Source organism: Trachemys scripta, chromosome 5 (genome assembly GCF_013100865.1).
Source record: "Trachemys scripta elegans isolate TJP31775 chromosome 5, CAS_Tse_1.0, whole genome shotgun sequence".
Taxonomy (NCBI): domain Eukaryota; kingdom Metazoa; phylum Chordata; order Testudines; family Emydidae; genus Trachemys; species Trachemys scripta.
This window is the reverse complement of record NC_048302.1, coordinates 7,425,156-7,433,101: the sequence shown is the minus strand read 5'-3', so window position 1 is coordinate 7,433,101 and position 7,946 is coordinate 7,425,156. Positions and strand designations below refer to the sequence as shown.

General features: G+C 47.5%; 2 long non-coding RNA genes across 2 annotated transcripts; one reads left to right on the top strand and one right to left on the bottom strand.

Annotated features, from left to right (window-relative positions):
* Positions 1 to 456: 456 nt before the first annotated feature.
* On the bottom strand, positions 457 to 1,610 carry LOC117878556. The gene is made up of 3 exons (XR_004646008.1): positions 1,579 to 1,610; positions 817 to 936; positions 457 to 688 (listed from the first exon to the last, which is right to left on the bottom strand). It is a non-coding gene; the product is annotated as an uncharacterized LOC117878556 (long non-coding RNA).
* A 3,838-nt stretch (positions 1,611 to 5,448) lies between these two features.
* On the top strand, positions 5,449 to 7,681 carry LOC117878143. The gene is made up of 4 exons (XR_004645901.1): positions 5,449 to 6,121; positions 6,571 to 6,797; positions 7,131 to 7,263; positions 7,656 to 7,681. It is a non-coding gene; the product is annotated as an uncharacterized LOC117878143 (long non-coding RNA).
* Positions 7,682 to 7,946: the final 265 nt, after the last annotated feature.

Sequence of the window (7,946 nt, the reverse complement as noted above, 5' to 3'; positions counted from 1 at the left end):
AATTTTTACAACAACCCGGGCCTGGAACTTTTTGGCAGCCATCTGTTTATCCCCCAAGCGCTGTCCCCTCTTTTGTTTACACATGAGCTGATGTGTACCCTGGAGGGTGCCCCTTTTACCCAGGCTCCTTTTCACGACTAGTCATGCCTGCTCAGAGCCACCCTTTCCAGCCCTCATGTTTTTCAGCATGGTTCTGAACAAAGCATCATATTTTTCCCATTTCTTTCTAGAATCCCGTTCTTTTAGACTACCCGAGGATACAGCCTCCATCACTTTTCTGAGGGAAGCATCAAACCCTCCCTAAATACTAGAATATGGGGAAGCTGTGACGAGCTTATGGTTTGGGAGAATGGTTTGTCAGTTCGTGGTTTTTTATTCACAACCCCTAGAGCGCATGCTCTGGGTTTGTGAATGTGGGCATTTTTGCTCACAGTTTCCTCAGGGCTTGGTGTGGTAGTGGCCACTGAGGAACTGGAGTTGTGGTGGAATGGTTGTTTTTTACCTGAGTCTTTTGTTTTGTCCTTGGGTTTGACGTATATAAAGTTTGGACCGCCCGGGTGCTTCAGCTGCACTCCTATGCTGTTTTGCGTTGTTAAAGGTCTCAAAGCAGATTCCTGGTTCGTTCGCAGTTCTGGAGGAGATGTCCTTGTAGCTCTGACTACTGCATTGTCAGAAGAGTTGCCCAGGCCTATGAGGGGGAAAACAACAACAACATTTTACAATACTGAACTTTGCCATTTCTCACCCGCACCTATGTATTTACTTAAAATACAAAACCTCATAGAACAACCAAACCAATAAGCAAAATATATTTACAGGGCTTCATCCATCCATCCATCAGTGACTGATGCTGGTGAATTTTCCTTTTCAGCTGTCTTTCCTTTTTCTTTTCACCTTGTTTTCCCTCTGTTCTAAGGATCTCATGTTTTGACTGTACTGTGGAGCAAACAACAACATTATTATAAAACACATGAAACCATCTTGTAAACATACATATACATATTACACACACACATACACTTACTTCATTAGGGTGTTTTTCTATTTAAAAAGTCATAGCTTTACAACAAAATAATCCATTTCAGGCTGTACAACAAACACAGGTTTTTAAATACATCTCATTTTGCAGGATAAAAACCAAAACTGCTTTTAAAATCCATTTGGCACAGAAACCCTTGTTAGTTTGAAACACGCATACCACCAGTTTAAAACCCACAGTTTGCAACCAAATACTTATCAAAAACCCCACATGCATTTAAAAGCCACATGGTTGTTGTGTCCCCCCAGCCATGTGTGTTTGGGTTAGTTAGTAGCATTCCCTCTCCCCAAGTGCCTCAAACCCCATCACATTATGCACAGTAAAAAAAAAAAAAAAAAAAAACGCTGTTAGTTTGAAACAAACCAAGTACTTTAAAAACAAACAAACAAACAAAAAATGCCTTGCACAGGCTCCTCACACACACACACACAAAACAGCAGCTTTATAAAACACACCAAACCAAGTTTGCAGCCAGACACTTTTCAAAAACCCACATGCATTTAAAAGCCTGTTGCAAAAAAATAAATAAATAAAGTTACCTTTCACTATGGGATAAAGTGTTGCAGGCACAAGATTGTTCTGTTCCCCCTCATGTGTGTTTGGGCCTTCAGGTTCAAGAACAAGCAAAAATGTTAGTTAGTATTACCCTAATCCCTATACAGCCTGTGGAATACTTTTTTTTTTTAATTCAACAGTATTAAGCACAACTATAGCTAAAATGGTTTTTACCTTGGCCTGGTGGTGAAATGCAGTTTAAAGTTACTGGTTCCACGCTAAACAGATCACACTGCAATAAACATAGGCACCATTATTTACTAAGACATAGCATTCCCTTTTGTGATCTGGGATAGTGAAACCATTTTGTCTGCACAACAGGGCTTACCCCCCCCGCTTTAAGTTAAAATACATTTGTGGCTTTCTTACAGTATTAAACAGTACCCATTTCCAAGTGGGGGCCCTTTGCAGATATCAATGAATGTCTTGGGGGTTGGTTGTTTTTTAAAACATGTTTCTTTCATGCTTAAAGTTTGGGGGGTGGGGTTGTTGCCTAGAAAGAATGGCCCATAGCATTCAACCAACTCCTGGGCCATATTTAAACTGTCCAATAGCGTTCCACCAACCCCAGGGGTTATATTTAAACTGTCCAATAGCATCTGTGAATTCCTGAGGTTTAATTTCATTTCATATTAAGCAGAACTCACCATCCACCTCCACCCACCCCTTACTATGGGTGAACTCCCATCAAATGTAACCCTATAGCAATGAGGGTAAGTAATTGCAGTCACCCTGGCTATTCAGTGAGGGGGGTGTGTGTGGTTAAACCCATTGTGGTCAACAGACTAAGGATAGCTCAGTGGTTTAAGCATTGGCCTGCTAAGCTCAGGCTTGTGAGTTTAAGTCTTGAGAGGGCCACTTAGGGATCTGGGGCAAAATCAATATTTGGTCCGGCTAGTAAAGGCAGCTCTATGAGATAGGTATATCTCCATATTAACTCTATTGTCTGAACTAGTCTTGTTTGTTTTACTGTAAGCACATTTTTAGGATTTTTTCCCCCTCCCACCACAACATACATTTCAGCTTTTTGCTATACACACACAAAAACACAAGAGCTAATTCTCACAAACAATTAATTTTTTTATTTAAAAAACTTACAGCTCCTTGAAAACAAACCAAACTGCTTCATTAAAATCTTTTAGCTCACTTAAAAGCCAAAGGCCTTCTAACAAAACACAGATAGTCACAAACCCCCTTTTCAAAAATTTACAGTTACCAAGTTTTATATCGCATGTTTGTCCCCTCACCATTCTCTAACTTAATCCTTTTAGATTTTTTACCAATAGTTTTTTTCTTAAGCAGGGTTCTGTAACTCTTTGTGCGGACTAGACGGTCAATATAACGCTGTAAGCAGGCATCTTCCGGTTTGGTCATATTCTTTAGAACACGGTCAGGGTCTGCACTGAATTGCACAGCATTTATCAAGGTCACCCCTTGCGCTAAATGTTCTTGGGTTAGGCACAGACATTGCATAGCAGAACCTATGGCAATAACAGTGTTTAATAAGCTTTCCAAACACAGCTCAGCACACAGGCCCCGGAGCTTGCAGTTTATATCCACTGAAGTCCAAGTCACACAGTCATGGTGCCTTTGGCCTGGCGCATCTATGACACAGCCCTCACAATCTTCAGAAAGCTTTTCCCTAAGGCAGTGTTTAAGGATAGCATAAACAGCAATGCGTACAATAGTCCGCATGACTTTTTTACGCTCACGACGTGGCACTGGCTCAGTTAGTTCTATGCCAAGCCGCCTCCTCAACTCCTCATAGCCATCATCCACAGAGTCCTCTTCAACAACTTGTATCGGCGTTGAGCAAAAACATGCTGGGCCCGGTTCATCTTCGCTGCTTGATGCAATGCTGTCCAGGGCCTGCGGGTCCTCTAGAAAGGCATCGTCGAGCTGTTGAGAAATTTTCAGAAAAGAAACTGTGTAAGTACCCCCACTGCTCTGGTTCCTACCCCATTACCCACCCCTCCTCGACTGCCGCTTCTTAATCATTCATTTACCTGAGCGCCGTCTTTTCCGTTTGCCTTGTCCGCCGGTGACTCCCCCGAGCCGCAATCGCCTTCCACCTCTGAGGGGGTGGACAAAGAGAGACCGTCACGCTCATTGGGGTGTCTCACGAGGGTTTCGGGGTCAGGTTCTGGCGTATCCAGCAACGGCTGGGCCAAAGGGCTCCCCTCGGTCGCTCCCTCCTCCTCCTCGGAACTGTCGCTGATGTAGCATTTTCTCCATGGATGGTCAAAGGTGCTCGGGGCTAAAACAAAATCCGAAGTTCTCACGGGGGTAGTGAAGGAGTCCATGTTTCCTCTCAGCAGCCTTTCCGCGATTTCAAAAACATGTGTCCTTGGTAAGAGATGGCTGCCTCCTTTGTCTGGCTCTGGGACTTATGGGGTAATGGTGCTGCACTCTGATTGGCAGAGGCCCTTGGGAGGAGTTCTTAGTGGGGTCACACGACTCACTTCCGGAGGGGTCACCCCAACCTGGAAGTCACTCTGATTGGTCAAAATCTCCTCTTGGGGAGGTCCTGTCGGGACAAAATCCCTTCTGATTGGTAGAGGGTGGTGGTGGGAGTTCTTAGAGGGGTCACATGACCCACTTCCGGACGGGTCACCGCCGCCCTGGAAGTCACCCTGATTGGTCAAAATCTCCTCTCGGGGCGGTCCTTTTGGGACGAAACCCCTCCTGATTGGTAGAGGGTGGTGGTGGGAGTTCATAGAGGGATCACATGACCCACCTTGCTTCCGGTCAGGTGGCACATTGACCCCGGAAGTAATACCCCCATGGGTGGGACTTCGGGTGACAGGTGGGGGGGACCAAGGGGCGGGTTTATGGTTTGATTTACGGTAGGGCCTTTATACTACTCACACCACAGCAGGTGTGAACAATGACCTCACTACATGAGCCTGGCCCGATGCTGCCCCTACTGGAATTGTGCAATGGAAAGGACTGAAAATGTTGGAGTTCCTTTAACCAGCCTCTGCCCCTGGACCTACTCCACCATTCTTGACTCAGACACCCGGCATTCCTGATAAATGCCCGGATTACATGGATACCTTTGAAAGAAATGTGGACTCGTTACCTCTGCACCGGGACTATGACTGCCCTATTGACCTACAGCCTTGGTTGAAAGTTGCCTTCACCAGTATTTACACATTGTTGGAACCAGAATTAGTGGCTCCCCCTGTGTACAGTTCTAAAAACCGGTCCTAAGAGTTTATGAGCAAACATGCGTTTCCCACGGGTACCCAGGCCTTTTTTGGGAAGAAAAAATGTGGGACTCTACTACGCCTCTTTTTAGACAATCAGCCCCTGAAAAAAGTGATTGTTTGGAACCATTACCCCCTGCTGTGAATCCCACAATTGTTGGCTCACAGGAAATCTGCAAAGTTGTTCATCAAACTTCATCTGCGAGGATTTCTAATCTAATACTCATTTGGGCAGGGGACAAATGGAAACCAGATTTCAAAGCACACTATGGACATTTTAACTGTCTGATATGCCATTTGAGCGAACTAACGGTCCCCTCACCTTGCAACACGTCATCAGTGATGTATTTGGGGACATTGTGGATCCACACAGTGCCATCTATTCAGGTGACAGACTTCTCTTTCTGGAGAACCCAGAGCAGCACGCGCACCACACGTGAACCTGGAGAGGTTTCGGCAGCATGGTCTCAACACGGAATTGGAAAAGCGTACCTCCAGCCAACTCTCCTCAGAGGTTTTGGGATACATCCTTTCCCCAGAAGGTGTTACGATTGATCCAAATAAAGTGGAAGCCATTCATCGGTGGGACGAAGTTTGAAGTCCTCAAGAAGAGCAGCGCTGCCTACGCTTCACCCGCTTTACTGTTGCTTCCGCCCAGGGATCTCAGAGCCAGTAACCCCCACCAGAGCTCTCCTCCACATAACGGCCACAATCGTTTGGTCACCCAAGTTCCAACAAGCCCGCAAACAGCTCAGAATTGCCTTCCCCACCGCACCTATTCGGAGGCTCAGCATTCATCATGGAAGTAGACGCATCTACTATGACCACCAGGGCCCGCTTCATTTGGTGGTACCAGATGTGGGCTGAAATTCAGACTTAGCTTGACTGACGTGACTTCTGCGCTTTCACCAAGGCACCACGCACCAAACTTCTTGGCATCTCAGGCCTCTGGAGACCCTGCCCTGGCCATGGGCAACCATTGCCAGGAATTTCACTGATTCAAATGGCCACAGGATGGAACTGACTCTCATAGATCACCTGATCACGATGGCGCGCTTCATCCCCTTGTGAACGTGTACCGTCGATTGAGAGGACAGATCAGTTCCGAGTTTGCAAAGGCCAATGACATCTTTATTTTGCTAAATGTAGCTTTCCCACTGATTTCATGCCACGCTACGAACGGCCTCTCCGAACTTCCCAGCTATCGACCTGGGTCACCGTCAAGAAGAATGAAGGGAGCCCCTCGAGGACACTAGGAAGGAGTTCAGATAGTGTCCGGTCTGCTGATGACAAGAGGGAAGCCATTTGCTGAAGGGAGGTACGAAGCCCCTGGCACTCCCTGAATCCCTAAGTCCCATCTGTTGCAGCACTTCCTGACCCATCCCCCTTGGCTGACCTTTTGATCCCATCCTCCTCCTCTGGGTCTAGGGAGCAAACTCTGGGTCTCTTCCCTCACTCTGCACAATCCAGGCCCAGAGTGTCCGAGCCCCTCACAGACAATGGGACTCTCCTCCCTTCTCTTCCTTGTGGGGGGACTAGTACCGCCATTTTACAGACAGAGAATGCAGGAGATGAAGTGACCTCTCCAAGGTCACACCTAGCAATGTGGGGGAGAGCTGGGAACTGGAGTGGGTTTTACAGGAGTGCCCTCTCCACAGGGGCAGCTTCACTTTCTGCCCTTCGTCCTCTCCTCCCCTCTTGGCCCGTCTTTGAAGGGGGCTCTGAAAGGAAAATGAGCAGGGGTTTCCTCCCCACTCTGCCTTCCAGGTTCTGGGATCTGTCCATGTCGCCTACAGCAATGCAGCCTGCAGCTGGCCCGGCTTGGGGAGCCATAACCTCATCCTGTAAAATCGAGAAGTACTGGCTCTCACTGATGCGTAGATGGAAAACCACACACCCCACCCGGAGGTAGAAGCCACCCATTCCCAGGTTGTCCCGAGGAGCCATGATTCCTCCAGGAGCTGGGGCAGGGCACGGTGATCAGTTTGTCAGAGGTAGGGGAAGATCGTGTAAGGAGAAGGGCTAGGAGAGGAGGAGCATGAGCTAGGCTCTGTATTTGGGCTTGGCAGGGATCAAGAGAAGGGACAGGGGCTGTTAGAGGGCAATGGTGAGGTACAAGGGGTGTCAGAGGTGGGGGCAAGGCCTGAAAAGGTCAGCTACATTAGATCAATTGTGCCAGAGAATCACCGGTTGAGGTGACTGAAAGCTCTGAACTAGGGCTGGCCAAAATCATCCTCCTCAGATGAGAACATCCCAAAAGTCTGCAGAAGCTCAGCCTCTGAGGTGAACATTGTGGCCCAAACCTCTCTCTGCTCTGTACCTCACAGGATTCCCACTGGCTGTTCCAATCCAGGAGGAAAACTCACAGCACCGGTGCAGTGAAGTGCCACTGAAACCCGCTGTGATGCACAGACCTTGTCCTGGCTGTCTGCACAGGGCTGAATTTCACCCCTTCAAAGTGTAAATAAATAATTGGCTGAAGGGCTTTTTCTGTTCAGATGTGGTTCTAGTGGGAAAGAACCATGGGCATTGTTAACCTGTATTGCGCCCAGAACTGGTGCTTCAATGATGCCGAGAAGTGCTGATGCACTCCCCGAGTCCTGATTTCCTGTCATTCAAGGGGCTGGGGGCTTCCATTGCCCCCATCCCCACCATCAGAGACTTTTCCTATGGGAATCTTCCTAGAGCAGGGGAGAAATCTGTTTTTCCTTTAGAACCAGTCTGCTTTGTTTATCTGAGATTAGTGGTATCTTTGGAAAACCCTAAGCGTGTTGGGGTGTGAGATGGAACAGGTGATACAAGAGCTCCAATAGATTCCCCTGAAGAACACCACCCTGTCTTTCTCTGGTCAGGTTAGAGCTCACCATCCATTGTGGAGGTGAAGACCAGATGGGAGCTGCTGGATCGACCTTGATGAGCCATGTCCTTGTGTGAATGAAGGACCTACATCTCAGGATGGCCAGCAGCAGATGTAAGAATGTGTCCAGGAATCGGCTAAACAACCTACACTGATAGGTAAGTAAAGTCATGGCCACATGTAGACACCACAGGAATTGGAGGGGATTGAACCAGGGTCCTTCAGCACAAGCCCCTCTCACTCATTGTCAACCAATCCAGCTCCACCCACTAGACCATGCCCCCTT